At 36.8% G+C, this 26181-nt stretch overlaps 1 protein-coding gene and 2 pseudogenes across 3 annotated transcripts in view; 1 reads left to right on the top strand and 2 right to left on the bottom strand.

The window, feature by feature from the left end:
- The window catches only part of LOC111344545 (uncharacterized), a 94660-nt gene that overhangs the window by 29553 nt on the left and 38926 nt on the right, over positions 1–26181 (bottom strand). The window lies entirely within an intron of this gene.
- Positions 6–6282, top strand: LOC148735862 (uncharacterized; annotated as a pseudogene). Its single transcript, XR_015999223.1, has 12 exons — positions 6–699; positions 1126–1228; positions 1630–1850; positions 1945–2076; positions 2301–2471; positions 3502–3641; positions 3976–4087; positions 4190–4273; positions 4404–4571; positions 4837–4932; positions 5055–5141; positions 5385–6282. The product of XR_015999223.1 is annotated as an uncharacterized LOC148735862 (transcript).
- Positions 6548–12306, bottom strand: LOC148735861 (uncharacterized; annotated as a pseudogene). The gene is made up of 5 exons (XR_015999222.1): positions 11058–12306; positions 8606–8738; positions 8302–8474; positions 7551–7689; positions 6548–6673 (listed from the first exon to the last, which is right to left on the bottom strand). The product of XR_015999222.1 is annotated as an uncharacterized LOC148735861 (transcript).

Genomic DNA, 26181 nt, shown 5'->3' with positions numbered 1-26181 from the left:
CGACACACACCCGATTCGCTCGAAATTAACCGCTTACATGCGGATTTAATTAGCATCAAATTGACGCATACAAGCGGTCAAAGTGGGGCCTATTTACCTATCGTGAGATGAAGGAAATCAAGGCCTGGTCTCACAGCCAGCTAACCCCTTGAAACGCGATTTGGATACCATTATGCCTCCTAAACGAGATTTTAGATCGAAGAAAAATTTGAATTTAGTAACTTTCAAAGGGGGAAAAGCTGTGAGGAAGGCGAAGTTTAGTGTTCCTGTTCGATATTCCTGTTTGATATGCCCAGCAATTTATTGATTCAACGCCTGTGGCCGCCTGATCTTTGAACGCAGGCAGAGGTTTTTCTCCAGATCAAGAAGACCTTCCCAATATTGACGAACCTCATGGCTTAAGAACTAAAAAAAAATTAAAAGGTTACAAAAGTACGGCTGAGGCGCAAGCTGAAAGCTTACCATGGAAGGAAAGCCACGCTGGCTGCGTCCTGGCTCAATGCAAGAGAGCTGCTTGTCTCAGCACTCTTGACAAGACAGGCTTTGCCTTTGGAGCAGATGTGTGTCATTCCTTTTTGCGAAGAAAAGGCATGCAGCAGATGCCTTGACTGCAGTCCTGGGCACTTAATGTGTGAAAAGCACATCAATTTGGTTCACGCAGGAGGTAGCTGATCACTTCATCACCCAGAAGTTTGGAAGGTGAATTTAAGTTTTTTGGAGCACAATCTCGTCAGCTTTCTTTAAATATTCAATGATGTTGTGAAACCCAATTGCATGTCTACTCTGGCCGTTTGCCAGTTTCGTTTGTTGTATGTTGTCTTGTGGTTTTATTTCAGGGCGGCATACTGTCGTCTTTTTTCTTACTGTTACTGCACTATTACTTTTTAAAACTTCTGTAGTTTTTCTCAACTTCAATGTGTATTATGTCAGTAAAACCTGCCCCATTTTTGTACAGAGGATAAAGCGAGAGCAGGGAGCATTATGTTTTCTTGCAAATGTACATGTCATTTTCCCTGGATTCAGAAAGTAGTTAAGTCCGTTTTTGGAAATTTTGAAAGAGTTGGCTGAATTAAGGGGTATGTGATTTATAATCACCTAATAACAAAAGATATAATATACTGTTAGGATGAAAGATTTGTACCATATCAGTTTGAGGAGTGTGTCTGGACTACACCTCACAACTTGGATCATGGATATGTGCGTGATATTATAGCTGTTGGTTTGCATGGTAAGTAACTGACAGCAGTACAATTTGTAACTATTATAATTATTCTGAGATAGGTTCCATTTTTTCTTGTTCTTTTCTTTTATTTAAATGTTTAGGTTACCTCTTCTAGGAAGGTCTTTGTTTCTGTTTTTACTGGTTTTAAGGTGTTGATTATATTGGTTTAGAAAGTTTTGTAACAAGGACATTACAGAGAGTAACTAATAAGTTAACTGCAAATTTTCCATTACTAAGTCTGGTTTATTCTAACCTAGACAGGTGTCTGTATATTGCAGAAGCTTGTATTTTTTGAGTCTTTTTTCATTTTCATGAGAATAACTATCACTCTTTTGAGCATGGGTGGGAATTGATAAACAATAGAAGAAGAGCAGCATAGACATGATATGTTGTTTGTGTTTGTACAGGGAAGCAACATCTCATTAAAATCAAATGCTGTGAGCATGAACCAGAAGCCATAACCCTGGTGAGGAATGGTTTCTGGCCATCTACACCAAAACAACCCCAGGTAGCCTTTGACCTTGGATTCATGGTCCTGCTCCAATACATTTTCCTAAAATGTAGGGTATCTTTAAAGTCAATTTGTCAGGCACTACAATGGTTGGTCCCACCTGCTTCCAAGGTTTATGTAAGTATTCATTTAGAAGTTTTTTATCTTATGCTCAGGAATACAATTTTTTTTCTTAAGTTATACAATAAATAAATGATTTGTTCTTCTGTAGATAAAGGACATCCACCGGATCCTTGTCAGAGATTGTTTCTGTGAGTTCCGGTTTATGTCCAGCATGTTGACCAATCTGAAGTATTTCAATCCTTGTTAAGAGAATGATCATGAATGTCTTGCATGTCCTAAGGTTCATGAGAGTTATCCTTCAGTGACTAATGTCTACCATGATAGTAAATCTGAGAAAATCATTGTATATGTAGGCATAATGAATGACATGATATTACTTCACACAAGAAACATCAATTTGGACCTTCTCAGCCGGAGCTATTTCCTCATTTTTTAATTTATTTTGGCTTAAGAAATATTTCTAACATGACATTTGTAATTTTGCTTTTTTGCATTTGATTGTAGAAGAATGGAAGTTCATATGTCTCCATTGATGCATTGTTTGGATGTGTCTGCAAATGCAGTGCTGGAACCAGTTGAAAGTCTTCCAAGCATGGAGAGGAACTGTTTATTAGCCAAGAAAAAGTAGATAGGTTTCTGGCTAATTACAGCAAAAGACCAAGCAGCAAGTCAACGGTGTCTCAACTAAGACTATCTTTTCCCCTTATTTTGTGTGTTGTTGCTTTATTCTTACCTTTTGTTACCCAGTATTACATATGCTACTACTCAACCATTGCAACGAGATACCAAAAGTAACAATTATGTTCTTTGCATGTTTTTCTTGTGGTAATTTTAAGTGTTTTTTTTTTAACTTGTAATTAGTTGATTAAGTCAGGGCCACAAGTTTATTAGCCTGTGGCTATTACATGCTACCCTGTATAAATAAAGTCTTTATTATTATTATTATTATTATTATTATTATTATTATTATTATTATTATTATTATTATTATTATTATTATTATTATTATATATGAAGGTGTTGTATTAATCAAATATAGTAAAGTTTGAAGGGTTGGTTACTTTGGTTCTGGCTGCTTATAAGTCTGCCCAAAATACATGTAGCTCTAATATATTGTTAGTTTGTTATGTTAACTTTACAGGAACCTTGTGAATTTTCAGGTTAAGAACAGTACATAACCTTTATTGCAGCCCTCTCTTTTCTTTGATTTTATCCTTTCTTTTTCAAGTAAAGTTTGTTTCTTCTTTTTTTGTAATTAATTTATGGTCTGTAGAGGTAATATATTGATATATGCTTGCACAATTAACTCTGCCAAGGGTGTCTACCATCACTCTTGCTGGTCCCAAGCCCAAATAAAAGAGGAGGGGTTGTGAAGCAGTAAATTTATTTTGTTGTCTAAGTTTGAAATTGATTACAAATTGAGAAGTGATGATTGTTTTCTGCTAATTTTTCCTTGCCTTCTTTTCCATCATGTGATTTTTAATTTCTAATTGTACTAGTCCATTCCAAAACACATGTTGCTCAAATATATTGTTAGTTTGCTAGTTTGCTAGTATGTAAACTGTACAGGAACCTTGTGAATTGTGAGCTTCAAGAACAATACTGGACTGTTTATTATCTTCATTAAGTATGGTTTAATTTGAAACCTTCAATTGGAAAGGTGTGAAGGAAGTTGAAAATTTAAGTTAAAAGTTTTTTGTTGTAGGAGCAATGTAAGCAGTTTCAAGCTGGGTCCAATCTCTGCTCCAAGAACAAATCAACAAAGCTGGATGAGACTGCCCTCTTTGGAGGAGGCTGTAAGCAAGAAGTGCCACTCAAGTTTTTCAGCTTAAGGAGAGGAGAAGAGTATGTACATGCAAAATGAAATATATACTAAAACCTATATTTACATTTTTGTTTGGCTATTGTCAAGCAATATGTAATTTATAGAGTTACTTAATGTTAAATTGTAAGATGTAAAAATTCAGAGACAAGTTACTTTGAATTCTTAGTAGCAAATTTACATGACCAATGTTGGGTCCCAAAGAAAGATTTTTTTGTGTGTTACTTAATATGCACAGCTGTATAGTGTAACCCTATGTAATAAACCAATTACATTAGGGCACTCAATGAAACTAGGGCAAGATTCAATTACAGCATCCTAATGGTTATTAATGATGATTATAATTTTATCAAACAGGATTGGAAACGCTGTGTATTTGCTGAAATGGATTAAAAATCATGTACAAGACAAAGCTATCAACATTCACTTCTTTTATGATATTGTATGTGTGCTGGATACATATTTGAGAGTAAGATTTTTTTGCAGTTTTATTTCAACTGAAATCTTGGTCGTGGTACTCTAGTATTTTTACTTGTTAAACGATTGTTTTATTGTTTTATTTGCACTGTACAATACGCACCAGGAAACATTGCTTGAAAATGTTATTCTTGCGATATCAGCATTTCACTGCTATGGACACAAAGTTTCTTCTCAGGTATTTTGACAGATATGCCCATTGAATACTTTTGAGGAGTTAATAGTTATTGTAGAACGCATGCATCCTTACTTAAAAACAGCTAATGTTTTCATGATTCATTTTTTGTTCTTTTGCATTATAACACTAGGTCAACTACAGTGGAAGAAGGCTAGAAGGGTTCGGGTTGAGTGATGGAGAGAAAGTGCTTACTTAAGGCCAACGGCAAATGTAACGAAAGAAATGACTCCAGCCCATCGAGTTGATACGTTAACTGACCTCTTGATGCACTACGCAAAAAAGTCCATTTTGAACCTTGGTAATGTTGCTGTCAATCTTCATGTTTTACAAATATGGTCATTACCAGAATATATCCTTTTGTGACCGATTTCAGTTGTGATGTTTTCGTAAACCAGTCGTTTTCGTAAACCACTCTGTAATTTATATTCATATATTTTTCTCGGTATATTAACATCTCTATTGGTAGAGGCCTAACAAGCCTCATTTTCATCCGAGTTTAAATAAAGTCATCATCATCATCATCTTGCTGTTTTTGACTGATTCTTTTTTTCCCAAAAATTTAGGAGAACGACTTCGTGACCATTCGAAGAAAGCAGTGGAAATGGAGAAAGAAACTGAGGAGCAACTAAATTTGCTTCTTGAGAAGTTGAACGAAACAGGTTGGGGTTTGATTTTACTATCTGTCATATTTCTATGTTATTCCTCCAATATATAGGGATGTAGAGATGATGATACAGCCCCGTTTTACTATTGATTTTTGGTGTATTTTTCCATTACCAAGGTATTAAGGTGGAGATATCCAGCATCTCAGAGTGGAGTATGATGGAGAAATCTATGGCTAACAAAGCAGCCAGCACAAGAAAAGCTAGTACGTACAAATTTTCCGTTTAACTAGGATGGAGATCTCGTGTTGTTAATGTTATTTGAGGTCACATATTTATTGAGGGGAAGTTATTTGGATTGGCTCCTCGCCTTTAACGACCAATAATGAAAATTGGTTATAGATAATTTTTTAAGTGCTAAAGAGGAACATAATGAACTACCGCAACTTAAGCTAAGAGTTACTCAAGTGATTACAAATATTTAGGATTTGACTTTTTCTTCTTGAAAGGTTCATCACCAGATGATTACCCAGACAAGTTGACGCAGTTCTTCTGTGTACGGTATAAAGTGGCATGAGGACATGCAGTTTACTCCAAATGTGCAACTCATGATTTAGTCTCTTGAATTTTGCAAGAATTATGTCACTTTTTGGTCCATCACCAGGCTCTCAGTCATTCATCTCGACTTTTTCTAAACTTTTTCCACTGAATTTTTCACACCGTTCAGTTACAGAACAACCTGCAAAAAAGCTCCCCGGGATCTGAAACTTGGAAAATATTGACCGATCAGCTTGACAGGTATGAAACCGTCTTTTGGATCCTGCAAGTTACTATCCTAGTCTGGGAACTAAGTTATATTTCCGTCAAAATATTAGAACAGTTTTGAAATGTGACATGTATCAGGGGAGAAGGAAGTGTAGTGTATAGCGTGTTAATAAGAAGATGTATGTATCATAATATTAAGATGTATTGCAATGAAAAGATGATTTGTAATGTAAAATGGCCTCTAACTTAAACCAGGTGGACTAGAGGAAGTTCATGAATTACAAAAGGAAGGAGTGGGCGTATGGATAGTTGATGTGTGAGTAATGGCCCTAGGGGTTATGCAACTACCCGAGGAGGGTCCAGGTAAAGATATACCAAAGCTCCAGTCATGACGGGTGAGCCACAGCTTTCGGCGCTGGCCGCTTCCATAAAGCGACGGTTTCCGGGGAATAACACCAATCTCTCCCTTTATATCCAATGGAAGGTTGTTAAATAAAATGCCCATTTGCTGTATCTTGGTGTAAGGCATTTTACTTCCTCTCCTTTCAACAAGTTCACCCACAAAAGAGAAAAATAGAAATTAACAGCAAAAAAAAAAAAAAAACTGAAGCTAGATGTCACTGCTTGCCGCACTAAATATCATATAACTATACAGGACTTCTAGCTATAGACATAGAGAATTGCCACAAGAAGGAATCAAAAGCAGAATCAAACTTTGTGTCGGAAAAGACGGACTGTTTTTCGTATTGCATAAAATCAAAAGAAAAAGTAGAAACTAAGGGTAACAGCTATTGACCCCTTCCACCTAACTGCTTCAAATAGAAGTCTACGAATAAGTAGTGTTCACTCATGGGAAAACTGAAACTGAATGCGGCCTTCTGGTCCACCGAGATTGCCGCTCTGACATCTGGTCTGAACCCGAGCGTGCATGTATTAAGGCAAATATATGTTTAAAAAAGCATACAGTATTTGGTGTTGTGCACTTATTGTAGATGTTTTACAGAGACGTCTTGCTTTTCCTCCAAGGAATTACCTATAAAATAACGACATATTTTCACTGTAAATCTGACTTTCTTTTCTAATTTCTAAGAAATCCAGATGCGTAGTGTAGTAAGTTGTTGATCTAAACATAGTGCCTTTCATTGTGTTTCATTTCCTGGTATTCTCGGTATTCCTGGTACTTCAAGTCTACCGAAAGTATACGTTGTGTATCTCATTTGCTGTACACTTTGATTACAGAATTAGTATACTAAAAGTATACTTAATTTTGGTAAGGGATAATATACTGAGACTACTGTGGTATTTAAGACCACAGATGTACACTTTAAGCAGCCTGAAACGAGAAAAGGGATTACTGCTCTTGATGATGCGTTTAGCTGTCCTGTTTTTGTTTTCAGTGAGGAAATGCAATACAAATTGGAATCTACATGTAATTGGTTCAATACATGTTTTTTTTCTTCATCATCAACTCATAGATAGAAAAATCCAAAATGGGGATTGTAGTGTCGTCACTTAGACACAAAGAGACTGTTTCTCTTTCCTTGCCAAAGGCCAAATGAACTTTATCGAAAAACACATTACACAGATAGACGTATAAGTGTTTACTGACTTAGTAATTTTACAGCATGCGGGTATTTCCATTCCAGTAGGATTATTGCAAGTAATACATTTACTAAATTATGTACAAAGTGCTCACCTTAGAACCCATACTAGGTTGTTGTCAATAAATGAGATAGGTGCATGTATAATCAATACACTACAGGGATCAATCACAGACACACTTCACAAATTCTTAAGCGAAAAAGTTGTAGAAAGACTTCAACATTACAAGTCAAATTTGGAAGAGCTTCTGAAACTGCATATCAAAAGTAAAGTGCTAATTAATGCATATTTATAGTCAGTATACTCACTGTGTAATCTACTTGCAAATGTTTCCATGATGTTTGTTTTCAAAAGACTGTCACCAATTCCAGCTGAACCTTGGTAACAAATGCCATCATATGCACATAACACAACTGCATGACCACCTAATGTTTCCAGTTCAGCAACCTGTGTAAACCATTGATAAGGGTTAGTAACAAGAATGTACCTGAGTTTTTAAATAACTTTCATTGTTTATTAGGAGAGTGAGACACCTAATGACCAATTACAAAAATTACAAATAATGAAAAACATTTGGCACATCTTAATACATGACAATCCAAACAGATAAATATCATATTTTAATTTGACAATAGTCAATCTACCAGTTAAATAAATAATTATAACAATAAGAAAACTGGGAAATTATAAACTTTTATCAATTAAATCAATGTATGGCAGAATTCAATACAAAATGCTTGTTTAAACAAAATTTAACATCTTCTAGTCCTGATCTGGGCTTGAAAAGTTCAGGCAAAGATACACAAGAAAAGAGATGGGAGAGCTGTTCTAGCGCAATTGAAGGCCATTTTCAACATAAACCAAATCATGTCAGTTACTTTATCAGGTATATCACTTCAATTACTTGTAACTAAGATCTCATTTGATGTAGTTTAGTAAATTGTAGTCATGCAGTCATTTAAAAATTACAAAGTTCAAAACACATACTGTGATAAACATCATAGTAATTACATAATAATGGTCACAATGATGACTATAATAATATTATTACTACCTGACCTGTTTCATGATGTTGCCAATGATCCTATTGGCTTGTTTATCAGCTGAGGGTGGTGACACAACTGACCCTGTATCTGTTGCCACCTTTTTGTAGGCATCTTTATCTGACTAAGACAAGTTTCTCCACTTTTCTCCAATGATATGGAAGACCTCTGCACTTCCCCCTGTCTGTTCTGCAGAATTAAAGGACATAGCATAATCACAGAACAGACTGGGGGAAGAGCAGAGGTCTTCCATACCATTGGAGAAAAGTGGAGCAACTTGTCCAATTTTAGCTAAATATGTAGTTTATATCTGTGATTACCTTTCTGTAGGAACTCCCTAGTGAAAGCATTAAACCCACTTTGTTTCCTCACTGGTTTCTTTTCTGTCCTCTTCTGTGCATCAAGTACTCTGGAACCACTGTTACATTTTGCATTGTGATTGTTTATTCAGTGCTGATCAGAAAAAAAGTAATGTTTCACATCATTGAAAAAAAAAGAAAAGACAAAGAAGTGTAAAATTCCAACTGGTTTACAAATTTGGCAGACAAGAAAACTTTGAACTACCTGTCACTGACAATACCCAGTCACAGCTAGTTTCTAATTTCAAAAGGATCATGAAGAAACCTATACTAAATCAGCAATTGGGAAAACATTCTGTCTAATTAATTTATTGTATTGGCATGACTCATAACAGTTAGATGACATTGTACAGTAGCCAAAAAAGTATTGGAAAAAAGTAAAGTGTTATTATACAAGTCAACTCAATCCTAAGGACATGTTTGCTTAGCTTTTACAATTTGCTCAAGTAGTGACACCATGTCTTCCCTCAAGATTTTCTTTAACTCTAATTCAGTTTTCCATAAATTGTACATTGCTTTGAGGTAGGTGAGCATATAAAGACTACCACAATATAATTAAATTCAAAACCTTGATTGTTATTATCATTGTAATATCTACTATGCCAATGACACCCCTATTACCAGTATGTCGCCTTTTTGAATTTGCAAAGTCTAGGAGGAGAGGTCTATGCATGTAATTCCAAACATTGAAGTTCTGAGCCTCTTGAAGATCTTGAGTCCTTAATAGTATTTCTTGATATATCTCTACTCATTTGTATGGTACAGTTTAAACACTGACATCAATTAATTGCAAAGTTTGTTTATCTTGCTATAAAACTTGAGAAATACTCCTCTCATATTCAACTGTAATATTACCAACATTTGTAAATTGTTGTAAGTCAAAAATCTTTTTAAATTGATTTTTATTTGTTCCTACTTTGCATAATGTATATGCCAAAATAATCAAGAAATAAACAAATTGACAGAGAAAGCAAGGTAGAGAGAGAGAGTGAGAGAGGGCGAAATGTATATCTACATGCCTATATTTGACAATTATTCGATGATATTCACTGAACCTGGGGCGAAAAATTGTTTTAGTATAATTTCAGAGCTGAACAACAGAGAAATTTTTAAAATCATAACATTTTAGTAACATTTATTAACATTCTATTTTAACATTTTACATAAACTGCGTGGAGCGGCTTATGTAGTGTCATATAAGGAACTGCTCAACCAATCAAATTGCTGGAAACTCTTTGCTCAGCTCTGAAATTATACTAAACATATTTTTATATATGAATGAGTAAATCTAAAGTGCCCTGGCAATTGACTATCTTGTCATTTACTGCCTTGAAGAACATAATTTATTTGAAAATATAAGGAATCAATTCTACGATATAATCCTTTTGTATTAACATCCTTGCAAGTACCTTATTCAAAATATTTAGTTTAATTGGGTTTTACTGTAATTATATGAAAGATAAAATTTATATTATAGGTAAATAATAAAACAATTAGCTTCACCTGAAACCACCCACAACCATCTAAAACTAATATGAGACTGAGAGAATTGGCTTGTTAGGCCATCTGAAGACAAACGATTTCCATCATCATCATGCTCAATAAATAATTTTTCGTTGTACATTGAACAGGAGAGGGGTGCAACTTAAAAAAGCCATTATTATGTAAGAATATATTACAGTCGATCTCATTTTCAGGTGAACAATTGAATCACGAGAGGACAAAGTTGCACAATTGTTATCAAGAAATTTTTCATAATCGTACCTAGTACATTACGTTTTCATTAGAAGTAAACGTACTTTCATTCAGGCCAATTGTCAGCAATGCGAAACGTGCAAATGGGATCCAAAGAATTTCTAGTGATTACAAAGGTCACCAGAGGCGCGCGCTAAATCGTTAAAAACTTAATGAATACGGTACACTGAGAACATTATTTTTCGGTTGTGTGTGATTTCAGATGATTTTGAATTGTTTAAGATAATTTTAGTTAGTTTTGAGGAGGCTTTAGGTCGCTTCAAATGATTGAAGGCGGTTTCTGGTCGTTCCATGTAATATTACATTATGCATCACATGCTTAATTTTCTTTCAACATCAACGGCTTTCACATTATTCGTGAAAAGCTATGGACAACGCAGAACTAGAACTAAGCTGGATGGCGAAAATCTTACACTGTAACAACGTATACAGCCTATGTGTGATAAAATAAAAAAAAAGGTCGAAAGATGTCCTAAGATCGTAACAGAAAAGGTCAACAGTTCACAAATTACACCAAGATAAAAAGTAGCTTGAAAGTCTTACCAACATACATACATGAAATTTAGTGTAGGAAATGAATTATCCTAGTGCCCATGATAAAATGTAAGTTAATCACTTTTAGGCCGAGGAACCTTTTAAGGTGTAAGCTGAAAAATACCTTCACTTGGTTTTCGGAAATGCCGACTCTCGCGGCACATGCACGAATTTTGTCGCACATGGCTTTCTTGGTCGAGGTCATTCCTTCGTTGAAAAACGTGTTTAGCACTTCCTTTTGTTCCTCTGAATAAATTAATCTGGATTGCCTTTCCATTTTAGAGTAAAAAGGTCAGGATCAGGTAACGGGAAACAACAACCTAAAGGTTCACGTTGTGCAGGGAAACAAAGCAGCTAGTCAAAGGGGTCAGAAAAGGGCACAAATATTTTGACGGTATACCTCACAAGCTCACGATAGGTAAATAGGCCCTACTTTGACCGCTTGTATGCGTTAATTTGATGCTAATTAAATCCGCATGTAAGCGGTTAATTACAAGCGAATCGGGTGAAAACGACTGTGGCGGATCCAGGGGGAGGGTCCGGGGGCTCCGGACCCCTCTAACAGACCTGACGCTTACAACTTTAAAATTGAAATTCTTACATCGACAGGATCGTATATCACTTTTTAATTGGCTGATCTTTTTAATGACTCCAAGTAAACAGTAAGCGGCCAAGGAATTATAACGTGCAACCGCGACTGGTGGGTGGGGGTGTGGGGTGTGCGGGGAGAAGTAATTTGCCTCAAAAGAGTCCAACAGTCCTTTCTGAACCAAAGTTTGGACCCCCCCCCCCCAATCAAAAATTAGTGGATCCGCCCCTGGAAATACACACTTGTTGAACGTTTTGTAACTTATTTACATGAGTACGCAACCTTGGACATCCAATAAAACAATCTAATAGGTGGGTCTCGATGGGGTTAAGCGTGTGGCGTGAAACGTCCAAAAAAATTAACCGTGTGTCGTGAAAATGGGAAAAAATTAACCGTGTGTCGTGAATTATTTTTGTCCAGATAACCGTGTTGTTTGTAGCTTTTCCTAAGCTCTGAACAATTATTTGATATATGTGGTCTAATTGGTATAATTAGTTTGTTTTTCAGACAGAAAAAAACATTTATTCGATATATAGACAAAATCACCACAGGTATCCCAAAAGAACACGAAATAACAATGCACATTGTGTATGACGTAATTTTTTTAAGATAAGCACATGGCTGGTGGATTTTAATACTTTCGACCGGGATGATCAGCCAAAACTGTTCAGTTAAAGTTCAGAGCCGAGATGAAAGAAGGAAACACAAGGATTCTTTAGCTGAAACTTCACTCCATAGCTACAACATTCCACTCAAGCATATCTGTCACGTGATAAGATAACCTCTACCGCAAAACGGAAGTGTTGAATGTTCTAAAAATATGTCTCACTGTTACTCGTAATAGTTTTGCTGAAAATTCACAGATGACCCCTAAAGTTTTAAAAATAAAGAGAAATACTCTGCGAAATACTGATGTAAAAGTATTCCGTGACTCTCTGAGGTCACGTTGAATATTGCGTGACAAATTATGTACCCAGTCACGGCCATAATTGTTTAGGCATAACTACTTATTAGCTCTCCAATTAAGAAACAAGTGTAATTTTGAACAACAGTTTCAATTTCGGACCAGAGATAGAGTTCATCTCCGTCTTCTGTTGCAGTATCTCAGAAGACCAATAAGTTATTCCACAAAACATGCACTAACGTCTACATTACATTGGATAAAACACATCAAGTTGGGCGAACTGAAAGCAAGAGAGCGGGAATCAGGCGATACACCCTGTTGTCTGAACATATGTCCGGTTAAAGTTCAACGGAGAGAAAATGCTGTAGCCCTTTGATAATAATTTAATACCACAGGAAGCCGTGTGCGATTTACTATAAAAGTTTGTTTGCTTGTTTGTTTGTTTGTTTTTTTTTTGTAGGTTGTTTTTAATTTTTTCGTAATACTAAAAAGAAGAAATAAACTTATTGTTTCGCACTGACTTTTCAAAATTTTAGTTTGAAATAGCACAGAGTTCCTATCTCTTGAAGAAAAGCCAGAGTGGGGCTTGTAGTCCGACCTTTTTTGTTGTTGTTTAAAGGTAAGTGGGTTTATGACGAGGGGGGGGCTTATAAGTAGGGGGGGGCTTATCAGCCGCAATTAACGGTATGGCATAAGCAAGGTATTGATGATCACGCTCCGATTAAACGAGCAAATATTCGAGGCAATCACCCACCTTGGATCAATCCATCAACTCAGAAGGAAAATCTTGTCTCAGGATTACTTCCATTGAAAATTTTGCTGGTCTTTAACGTGTAAGAATTCGAATAACTACCAATAACAGCGAAGTAAAGTTACAGCAATGAAACGAAAATCAGTTAAGGAGGCTCGAAAGGGTTTTCCACAATTAACAGTAATTGCCAATCAGTAAAAGATATCAGGACTGTCAAACTTATCATCGGGATAATGACTTGACATATGCTTAACACTATGTTAGGGCAATCTTTTAAGGTGGCTCGTCAGGCATCATCTGTTGCCTTGGCAACAATACAGTAGTGCTAAAAGACCTTCTAAAACTCAGTTTTTGAAAGATATCTCAAAAACCAAGTCGGTGACCTAGTTTTTTTTTCAAATTTATAACATCATCACATTCTCTATCTGTATACGTGATATAAAAAAAAAACTAACTAGTAGAACTTGACTTATATAGGAAAATGCTGTTTTAAAATGTAAAAAATTTTCCACTTGATGAATTTTTTTTAAAATTTTCTTCAGGAATGCGTAATGATGAAAATCATTTGTACACAAAAAATCAGGGTAGGTCACCGAACTAATTTTCGAGATATTAGTTCATCAACTTAGAAAGCTTTATTTCCGGTTTTTACAATTTTAGCTCACACTTTTATATCCGGTCACGCGCTTTAAACGATACCGCTGACTCCAGGTCTCATTTTCGCGAGGATGAGTCCGTGTCCGCGCGATTAATCGGTGGATGCCCTCAGCGCGGAAAAAATCGTACATCCTGAAGATGGATTCACCTTGTTTCGTGATTTTACACATTCCTGAAAAATAAGTCATCATTTGAGACTCAGACTGCTTACCGTTACGACAGTTGGAAATGTAAGAACATTCCGGAGAGAATTCTCTTGCGGAATTCGATATATGATGACAAGTTGATTTTGAAGGTGGCGCCAATGCCAGTACAACATTGAGACCGTTAATGTTGAGTTTCTCGTACAGAGATTGTAGTGTAACATGAGACAAACCAGCCTCTGCCAGCTTCTGGACCATGTTTGTCGAAAGATGAAGCTTTCCATCAGACGTCTGGATGGTATCTTGTCGTTGTTCCGAGAAGATGGCTTGATCGCAGGCCTCATTCGGCGATGCACATTTACCATGATTAACCGTATAATTGTTTGTATGCAATTTGAAGTGGAGGAGGGAAAACAATTTGGAGTTAAAATAATTTTCTTTGACGTCTTCCAGATTGTTATGAGCGTCAAACTAAGCGGAAATCAGGGTTTCATATACAACAGTAATTTGTTGGTCGTCACAGATTTCGCGAATTTCTATATTTTTCAAGGTACTAGAGGTATGAACAAGCCTTGGCTTCATTTTCCTTTTTTTCTCTTTGCCACTGTCATGGCCGTGAACTTTCATTATTCCGTTTTAAATGGAAAACAAAACAAATTTTGCAGTGCTTTCTTAACAAATGCGAGTTTGCATTTTCGTAGTTGTAATATACAGTTTATCGAGTGAAATATCAACAATCTTTCTCACAAGTTTAAGATGAATATTTTATTTTAATTTTACCGTTTCTGGTTGAATTAGAATTAAAGTCTCATCTACATTTTTACGATCTCTTGTTTACTGAAAATTATGTTTTTTTTTCTTTTATGGCAACATTTACACTTCTCCATTTCCGTTCATATAACATACTTTCAATGTTTACCATCCTGGATCCAACAATGATTTCATTTTGCTTTTCATCTTCCGGTGAGTTGTTTAGGAAAGTTCTCGGTCATTTCATTTTAATAGGAATCAAATTCAATGCGAAACAAATCGTAGCACTCAGAATTATCCACTTAAATTTTTCGCGGAACAAAGTAAGACGTACCGAATACACTCGTCGCGACTTCATTGATGGGGTGTTGACTTCACCATCCTCCTTTAGCTCGTTAAATAAACTTTTTTTGACCATTTTCGGCAAAAGTCCTGCCATCAAAACATTTTCCTACCAACTTTCAAGAAGTAAACTTTCCATTTTTGTTTCTCAAACAACCACTTCCGCTGGAAACAATAGAGGTACCCGGCAATTTTGAAACGCTAATGGCGGCCATGTTTGTTTACAACTCGGCCGCGGACCTGATCGCGCGCGCCATCGCTTATTACTCTCGCGAGTAATTTGCTTGCGTGTATCTTGGAATTCATTCTCCGCGCGGTCTAAAAAACCCTTTCGAGCCTCCTTAAGGAATTCTGCGACAAAGCAGCATCTGACCTCCCCTGGCTCTGCTGTTTCCTTCTGGAAGAATCTGAGGCCTCTTTTATAAAACGGCAAGTCAAGTAGCAGTTCTAAGCCAATGCTTTGAATTCAGAATGTTAGTGCAGTTCTGGACACACGTGCAATCTTTAACGATTTCACCATTTCACTATTAATCGATGAAGTAGTCTTGACCTCCCTGTGGATGATTTTGCCGGTCACACGAGTGTTATCAACATACAAAAGAAAACACTCACTCTTGAATTTTATTTTCTCCTTGTTAGTGAGGCACAGGTTTACCAAACTCTTCTGATCTAACTTGAACTTTAGTAAATCTGCTGGTCCTGATGGCAAGCCTAACCATCTCATCAAATCTTCCAAACTTATGGAGATGTTTCTTACATGTAACTCAACTAAAACTAGAGTCAAAAGCTTTATTTCCTCTTTTAGTAATATAGTAATTTGGTATGTCTGTTAAGTTTATCTATATTTCCCCTGACTACGCTTTAAAGTTAGTTGTATCCTATTAACAAAAAGAACTGATTGGCTGGTTCACCTTGACAACACTGATGACTTTGTAATTGCTTCATCCTCGGCAAGAAGGGTTTTGATAATTGGTTCGGGATATCAAGGTCTCGAACAAGTTTTAATACTTCGAGAAGCAAGCACATTAAAGCATTTCGTGAATATACAGGAAAAAAGAGGGTGTGGCCACCTTTTCCCTGGTCTCCTCAAACTCGCTAAGCTATGGTCTCTAAACCAGCTCCTTCTTTAACCAAACAAGTTTTCAAGGAACAATGAATGGAACAGGCAGGCCACACCTAAAAAGTAGCTAAAAAAGCATCTTTCGTTTCTTCCCTTGCTTTGTAGCCATAAAACTACCTCCATCTTCTGGAAATGTAGAATTCATGAAAACATCGACACGTACAGAAGTCAGATCAACAGTTAAATTTTCTCTGCCGAGGAAAGAAAATTGAAAGGTCTCGTTGAAAAAGAATCCCGAGCTCACTCTTAAGCCCAGCCTCAACGATTGGGGAACTAGTTACTGGTGAAGGAAAAGCTTGTTATATTAGATCTCCGTTTAACTTTCATCTCCCTTGAGAGACAACACCTAACTTATCCAAAATTTTAGGGTATTTTTCAGATGGAAATAAAGTGTTTTGAAGACAATTTTAGAGGTATTAGCTTAATCCTTGGAATTTTATATAAAGTGGCGGCCTAACTTTTGAATTATCGTTCCCAGTCCTGTGCCATCTTTTTCAATTTTAAGTTACTTTTACATATTTTTGTCTAAAGTACACACTTTTAAATTGACTTAAAAGTATTTCCTCAAAAGTCTTTCAACTTGAAGTTCATTCTCCATCTTTCGATAACTCACTTTATTTTCAGGTCTGGCTGCCCTAGTTGAACTGTACGTGAACGCCATTTAACACCCCCCTGGAATGATTCCGAATGTCCAGTCAGCCTGGGACATAACTGTAGCTGATAAAAACACACGCAGCCATGCATGTCTTGATGTTCATATGCGCATGGATGTTCCAATCGGTAACATCTGTAGTGTAGCGTTTGCGGCGACCACAAATCTAGATTCTCAAGTTTAAAGAGGGCGTCGCTCCAAGACGCGGTCAACAAGGCGTTTGTGGACTATTTTACAGATCGAGATAACAAACCAAAGTTGACCGTTTGTACGAGTCTTTATTCTTGAAAGGCAATCGACCACGGTCCCCAATCATCGATGAAAATCACAATCAATCGCACAATCAATCAATCTATGGATCGTAAGCTGAAACAATAATACAACGAAGTTCTGTCAATCTATGAAATTTCGTGGAATACATAATCAAAGAATCGCGTATAAAAAGCTGTGCACCAACGCCAATACCGAGATTCAAATGACAAAGAACAATACAAATAAAACAGTACAAAAGTTTCGAAACAAAATACAAGAATTTTGGTGGCTGGTTAGCAGCCCATTGTTCTTATCTAAATTGTGGACGTTCACTTGCATTTGGTACAATTCTGGCCTTTCAATCTTAAATCAATTGAGAATACGCCAATACAACGGAATATCTCTTCGTGCATTGTCGCCCAACACTGAAAAAACTAGACCAGAATTAAACAAAGTTGCAAAGGTACTGAAATAACGGTTCTGCTTGTGCCAAAGGTTGAGAAAACGAGAGGGCGAAAGTTTACCAAGACTGCTCAAAAACTTACGAAGAACTGATTAAAGGGACGCTAAACTCGCCTTTTGTATGCGCGTAGTGACGCTGAAAGGTCTGATTACAAAACCAATGGAGATACAGAAATACAGATATAGATCGTGTTGGGGGGTTAGCAACTCGCTTGACTTTTAACGGGAAGTACCAAGACTCTGGCCTCTTCTCTTTTTATTCTTTCCTGCTACAACGCTTCAGGTCTTTTCTTCTCCTACAACTACTTTTTAGCGAGGAGTGCCCACGTATTAAATACAAAAATCGCAGACATGTCTGGGTTAGCTGACCGTGGGAGTTTCCATAGTGTATCCGTTGTTTTGCAAAGGGGAAAATTGGGCGGCTCGCTCCGAATTACTTGGCGAGCACCAAGGAACCAATCAAACGCCAATGATCAGCTGCGCACGAGAATCGCGCGCACAAACAGGAACTTCGGTGTGGGTAAAACTCAGGGTCAGTTTTACCAACCCAAACATGACCATTTATGAAACTAATTATTCTCAACCATAACAAGCGATTAAAATGTCTAGCACGGTAAGAAGGAATTCCGCGAACTGAGCCAAGTTCGAGCATACACTAAAAATAAAAGATCAAAACTATAAATCTAGCAAAACAACACGTAGGCGCATAAAGGCAAGGCTTAACAAAACAAAAGACTTAACTGGAAAATTCTCAGAATAACAACTTCCAATTTTATCTCACAACAATTGTAATTATCTAAATATCTAAGATCATGCTGAAATTAGTGAACTGTTCAAAAATCAATTTAAAAATGAGCCTTCTGGCTAGTGTCCTTAACATGTAGCAAGGCATTTCGTAGACTCTAAAGCACTAAGCAGATCAGAAACTGTACTTGACCAAGCAATTGGTCAGTTAGAGGCTGAAACAATCGGAATATCCTCCATTACAACCGAGAGGTACCTGAACGAACCGGTTGTAAGGAGGTATTACTTAAATATGTCTTATTCAGCGCTTTAGAATAAAAAGAATTCACACGAACTTTGTCAAAATACGTCCATTGTTTTCCCAGCATCAGTTTGTGTGAATGTATGAGAGTTTCGATATCCCTGAGATAGAATTCTAACAAAACCAACTCTAATTACTCCACTGATATTTTCGTATCTTTTTGATACATTTAAAAAGCTGCTGAGTAAATGGTCCGAAATCGAACGCGGTGAAAATTATAAGTTGTGCAAAGGCATTTTCAGGCAAGAGAATAACATTGGTTATTTTTTCTTAGCGTCCCAAAACTTTCCTTAAAGTGCACCTACACCCAAAATTTTTTTTTCGCTTAACGAAATAAGCTTATGTTTTGGAGTATTTCTGTGCAAAAATTTTTTAATTTGCTCAAATCTTTAATTTTCTATGCCCAGTCAAAATACGGAAAATCGGCCGCCATCTTGCCCCACGACCGAGTTTAAAGAAGAATGGCTCTAGCGGGTAATGTGACGTCAAATCGAGAACACGAAAGTCTGCATCTCACACATTTTCACTTGTTTGGGAAGATTGTCGTCGATATTGTCCGAAATATGCCGACTAGGTGTGTTGTATGAAGAATGTATGAAGCGCGATACCCTCTTGCAAATTTCGCACGTTGCTACATCCTTCTACAACACACTTAGACGGCATATTTTCGGACAATTATCGACTAAAACCTTCCCAAACAAGTGAAAATGTGTGAAATGCAGACTTTCGTGTTCTCGATTTGACGTCACATTACCCACTAGAGCCATTCCTCTTTAAACTCGGTCGTGGGGCAAGATGGCGGGTGATTTTCCGTATTTTGACTGGGCGTAGAAAATTGAAGATTTGAGCAAATAAAAAAATTTTTGCGCAGAAACACTCAATAAAATAAGCTTACTTCGTTGAGCGAAAAAAAATTTTTGGGTGTAGGTGCACTTTAAGTTTTGCTAACGCCTGTTGTTACACAATTTCTGATGACCAATATATTTGAGCATATTTTGCACCAGATGGAGGCTGCAGCTTGTTCATTTCATGGAAGGATCTAACTTGGATTAGTAAGCGATAAATATATATAAATATTTGTACATAAAACCTTGAATGCCTAAAACTAACAGTTACAGCGCTTCCCAGCTTTCTTTGATGGACTTAGTCAGGAAAAATCTCAGTTTAATAATTCCAATTTTTTATGACCAAGTTAACTATAGAAACAGCCAAAACTGTTCAGTTACAGTTTGAGAACACAGACGTAAAACATGGCTAGGTTAGGGTTAGGGTTAGGCTGTCTGACCTGAAATTTTTCTTGTAAATAGATGGAAATGCTGCAGGAAAAACAGGAGGAGGAAAAAAAAACTCCGTGAATAGATGGAAGCTGAAGCAGCGAGTCCAACGACAACAGATGGAGAACTCTCTCCTTTTTCTTTTCCTTGTTTTGCTTCTTTCTTCGCCTCAAAACTTGACAAACTTAGCGCCACAGCGGCACAGAAGAATGGATGCTAATGCCAAGAGTCAGTGACTCTTGGTGCCTGCTGATCGAATATTTCAGCGTAGGACAATTAAAGGGAGGACGGGCAGCTTGTGGGAAGAGATACCAAAAGGTTGTTTACAGGCAAAACACAAAGCAAAAAACCAACAACAACAAAGCATCAGTAACAACATTTAAAAGGTGGGTTGGTGGAGCGCAAAAGGCATATATATTCTACAATTCAGGCCGTCAAATTCAGCTATAAATTATAGGGAAACGAGGGAAAATAAAACCAAGAAAATTCACCGGCTTTTACTCGTACCATAGGGGTACCCGTGTCGAAGTATATTCTCTTGAATTCAAAATCCAGGTACAAATATTATTCAGCACGAAATGTGTTTAGCTGTAAAATAACTAATTCAATAAATTTGCTATCGCCGGGGTCCGAGCAACAAGGATAGACGTGGTACCTATTGTCTCTGTCAAACTCTCTCACACCATCTAAACTTTCTTTAGCAATTGAGACAATCTTATTTAATAAATCAATAAAAGTAAGAGTGCAATAATGAAAACATTTATTAAAGTAGACCGAGCTAAATTACTATTTACAAAACAAGCACTGAAGCATGTAACACCAAGTATCGACTTAAACATCTCTGATCGCGACCGATTTTCTAAAAATTGTCAGTTTCAAGCATCAACAATGGAAGGCTTAAAAACAAGCCTACTTGATTGAACATCGCTGCCTGTGAACAGATCTAAGCTCAATATATCATTATCTTTAATAATTCCAATTTTTTATGACCAAGTTAACTATAGAAACAGCCAAAACTGTTCAGTTACAGTTTGTGAACACACACGTAAAACATGGCTAGGTTGGGGTTAGGGTTAGGCTGTCTTACCTGAACTTTTTCTTGTAAATAGATGGAAATGCTGCAGGAAAACAGGAGGAGGAAAAAAGACTCCGTGAATAAATGGAATCTGAAGCAGCGAGTCCAACGACAAGCGATGGAGAACATGGTAAAGGCGAGAATGATGCAAGCTGAAAAACAAAGACGAAATTTCATTCAAGAAAGCCAAATATGCAACTAACGACTTGCACTAATGTAGAGATCAAATAGAGGCATGGAGAAGACAGTGGAGAGCTTGAGACAACAGCTGCTACTCAATCAGAGCCGACAACAGTAAGTTGAAAAGCCAGGATTCGTTGATAGAGCGCTGCACATGATACCAGTCTTGGGTGGGGTTGCTAGCACCCTATCGAAGAGTAGCGTCATGTAAGGCCTCTCAAGTTATCCCTTATCAAGAATACTCATTCGATTTATCTATGGTTACATAATATCCGTTTCCGGTTTGACGTAATTGGTGACAAATTAACCACCTTAAAAATATGGAATCCTTTGTATGTCAATAGACATTTCAAAGATAAACTGAAAATTGTGTTGTTCATGATAACGATTGGACTGTAAAAAAACTTGAAGGTGACCTAAAATAAAATTTTAAAAAAAATGTGTTTAGCTGTAAAATAACTAATTCAATAAATTTGTTATCGCCGGGGCCCGAGCAACAAGGATAGACGTGGTACCTATTGTCTCTGTCAAACACTCTCACACCATCTAAACTTTCTTTAGCAATTGAGACAATGTTACCTAATTAATCAATAAAAGTAAAAGTACAATAATGAAAACATTTATTAAAGTAGACCGAGCTAAATTACTATTTACAAAACAAGCACTGAAGCATGTAACACCAAGTATCGACTTAAACATCTCTGATCGCGACCGATTTTCTAAAAATTGTCAGTTTCAAGCATCAACAATGGAAGGCTTAAAAACAAGCCTACTTGATTGAACATCGCTGCCTGTGAACAGATCTAAGCTCAATATATCATTCTTCCGCTCCGTCTCACAAAGTCCGCATTTCTTGTGAAGAGAAAATAATATTTGTCAGCTGGCGATCAAGCTTCTGCCAGGGTATCAGTTATTGGAGACGATCGAAATATTGGGTGAGTGATAAATGGAGTCTGGGAAGGAAGAGTAGCTCCCTCCAATGTTTCAGCTCTCCTGCTTTAGACCGTCTCCAAAGAAGGAGAGTCTGGTACAGACTACTCAACGCGACTTCTTTCTATGCGCCCAAAGGTCATAGGTAGGATCAATGCCGACCGTTTTTCAAAATAATGACCTGAGAGATTCGTTTAGCGTTCTGATTTGCCACAACACTGAATAGACTCACAGCTAAGTTGAACACTTAATAAAACCAGTCAGAAAGAAGAGTGACCAAATTACATTATCATGACAATCTCAATAGAGAATATTGTATACACTGCATTGTGATTTGCTTGTCACGCATATTTCAGATTAAATCTTTGGTACCTCGCCGCCACAACACACGACTTGAGAACAGCCAAATTATTTTAAATTACCACTCGGCTCGTATTCGATATATCAGTTCCCATAGAAACCTTTTTTCCAAGCGCTCACTCAACACCCTTATCATCACCATCATTATCGTCATCATCATTCTCCTTCTCCTGCTCATCATCATCAACATCACCATAGTTATCGTCATCATCCTCATCGTTCTCCTCCTAATCATCATCATCACCACAGTTATCATCAAAGTCGTCATCAAATTCATCATCATAATCATCATCATCATCATCATCATCATCATCGTCATCATCATCATCATCACCATCGTCATTATCGTCATCATCATCATCATTATCGTCATCATCATCATCATTATCGTCATCATCATCATCATCATCATCACCTGGCTCTTTTCTGAACCTTATTCCTTTTTCTTTCAGCTTAACTGTTGTAAGAAGTCGTTGGATATCCTCCTTCCCCGTGAAAATTCCCGCATCTATCACAAGAAAAAAAGGAAAAAGGCAACAATATCAACCACAGCACCAATTACATTTGTAACACTCAACTTGCATTTTCAAGCAAGACAAATAGTTAAAGTGCACCAAAACCCAAAACATTTTTTTCGATTAACGAAGTAAGAGTACTTTTTAGAGTATTTCTGTGCAAAAATTTTTTTTATTTGCGCAAATCTTCATTTTTCTGCGCCCGGTCAAAATACGGAAAATCGGCCGCCATCTTGCCCCACGACCGAGTTTAAAAGGGAATGGCTCTAGCGGGTAATGTGACGTCAAATCGAGAACACGAAAGTCTGCATTTCACACATTTTTGCTTGTTTGGGAAGGTTGTAGTCGATATTATCCGAAAATATGCCGTCTAAATGTGTTGTAGAAGGATGTAGCAACGTGCGCAATTTGCAAGAGAGTATCGGGCTTCATACATTCCTCATACAACACACCTAGTCGGCATATTTCAACTCTAGATGTTCATTTTTGATGATCCGGGGTTCTCGTTGTAATGTTTTTCTCAGCTTTACTAGAAGCATAGAGTTTTCCTTGCAATGTAACCGTACTATTCTGATAAAACTCTGTGTTTGAAGTAAATGCAAGACACCTAGTAAATAATAATGATAAAAAACAAAACAAAACAAATCAAAAACAACTTCAAGGTTCACACTTGTGCTCCGCTCAACTAACGCCTCCTAACCTATCATTTCATGCCACACAAGTTAATTGTCTGCTTTTTTCTGTTTCTTTAGATGAGAAGGACAATGCAGCATTTCCGTATTCCTCAAGGAAAATAAAAACGCCGAAACTCCACAGGAAAGACAAGACGAGCAGCGAATAATTATAAGGTAGGCAGATCTTTTATTCTAGTGATGGTAGTAAGAGTTTCACATCAAAAAGTTGTTTACGTTCAGCGATGTCACAGAAACTTGGGAGGCAGCGTAAAGTGTACACAGAATCAACTCCACGGTGTGTGGTAAATTGAAGTTTAAAACTTATTTTGTTAGGATTTACGGGAGACCAAGCAGAAACAAACATACGATAGCAAGTTTAACAACTTCATTATCAACAATGTTGTTGTTTGATTTTTCTTCAAAAATGAGCTTATTCGACGCAGGAGACCGATAGGCCCTGATTTCTGACAGAGTTACAAAACACGAGCAGAGTAGCCAAAAGAGAAAAGAATCCAACTGATAAATAAGAATAAGGAAACCATTGAAGAGCGAGTAAATTATAACACAGTGCCGAGTTTGACTAATGGTCGCGTGTCGCGGGTCGCGCCTTTTAAAATGATTTGTTTTGCTTTTTAGTTGTTTATTGGCGGGGTTCTCAAATAAAAACCCAAATAAACACATCCCACAAAAACAACACAAGCCTAAAAATTTCAAAAATTAAATTGCTGATTACCCAAAGAAATTTTGTCAGAGAAAAATTCTCACAATTCATCTTTTCTTCTCTCCCTATGTAAGGCGTAACTACAGAAGATTTCTCTTTCAATATTACGTCAAAAAGAAAGGCCAATCAAATGAACTCACAAAGTTTAACAAAAATATCACCAAGCCTCGTTCCATTAGGACAACTTCATGTACTATACTGGACACTACTGACAGAAAATATGTAGTATTCAAGTCTTGAAAGCTAAATTTGTTTCTTTCTTCATTCAATTTCGAAAATATTTTTCCGAAAACCATATCCAAACAAGCAACAATGTAACGGAAACATGGAAAGCAGCGTGAGGTGTACGCAGAATCCGTTTTACTGTCTGCCAAACTGAGGTTAAAAAATATCATTGCTCAGGATTATTTAATAGACGATTGCAAGACCAAGTTGAGACAGAGACAAATGAATAAAGGCTGATAGTTTCTAAAGAAACTGTTTGGGGCTGCGTCGGTGGGGGTAACGAAATAATTTGAATATATCAACAAAGTTGAAATGGTAATTTGGCCACCGTGACGATTAAAAAACCTGACGTTTCGAGCGTCAGCGTTCGTCGGAGGGCTAACGCTCGAAACGTCAGCTTTTATAATTGAGACAGAGACATACGAGATTCACTCAAAAAAAAAATTCAATATTTGCAATGTTGCTGTTTGATTTTTCCAAAAAAAATAGGGTTATCATGGAGACATAGGAGACCTGGGGGCTCTACGAGAAACTGACAGAATCACTCAACACGAGCAAATAATCCAAAGTAGAAAAGAATCCGACTGATAAATAAGTATAAGGAAACCATTTAAGTCCCAGTAAATTATAACACCGTGCCAGTTTCGTTAAAGAAGACAATCATTACACCTTCAACTTTTGGTGAATTATTTCCTATCATCGGCACAAACCTTTAAAACGTGAAGATATGACAATAGAATAAACGCGACTTTCACTTAAAAAAACCAATTCGGATTTTAAAAAAGGAAAAAATCCCTTTTCTTTGCTCATTTATATTTTTGGGGTTCACGCTCCCTGATAGCAAAAGCGAATAAATGCCCGCACAGAATGTAGGGAACAACTTCATCGAATTCATAGCACGTATGGGTTGAACAATCCTTTCTCGTTAAATAATCAAACCCAAATAAAAGCATCCCACAATAACAACAGAAGCCGAACAATTTCAAAATTCAAAATTGAGCAGAGGAGTTTGGTCAGAAAAAAATTCTCACAACACATCTTTTTTTTTCTCTCTAAAGTAAGGCGTAACTACACAAGCAAAGCAAAGGTTAATCGAGTGAACTCCCAAAGTTTTTAATTATTGTGTAATCAGGAAATATCAAGTCATTTGGAAGTCACTAAATTTAATCTTCGTCATTGTTTTCTTCAAATCATCTTTGAACAAGCTACGCATGAGCCATAAAAGTACTTAACGTGGGTTTGTTACGGTCTCCATCTACAACATCGGCTCCTAACGTCGCATAATAGAAAAAGAAAATTCTGAAAACAGTGACTGTTCCTGAAGACTGTATTCTTTCTAACGAAAAATAATCTGATTAATTGAGTTCAAAGCAAATTATTGGAAACATTATCAAGTGCTCTGCTGAAGAGCATCTAAACAAAAATTAGATGGCCAGTTTTTGAGTGAAAGTAGACTTTCCTACTCCAGGTCTTCCATACACTAGAATTCGTCTTCGGATGGGATGATGTTCGTCACTTCCAAATACTTCACTGTAATCTTCCAGCGTTTCTTTCGTAATTCCATCAGGTTTTCTGTGGTCTTGCAAAAGTGTTAACTGTATGCAAATGTCATTAATGCGTACCGTGT

Source organism: Stylophora pistillata, chromosome 3, assembly GCF_964205215.1.
Source record: "Stylophora pistillata chromosome 3, jaStyPist1.2, whole genome shotgun sequence".
Classification (NCBI taxonomy): domain Eukaryota; kingdom Metazoa; phylum Cnidaria; class Anthozoa; order Scleractinia; family Pocilloporidae; genus Stylophora; species Stylophora pistillata.
The sequence above is the reverse complement of the archived record's forward strand: the minus strand, read 5'-3'. Positions and strand labels throughout refer to the sequence as shown.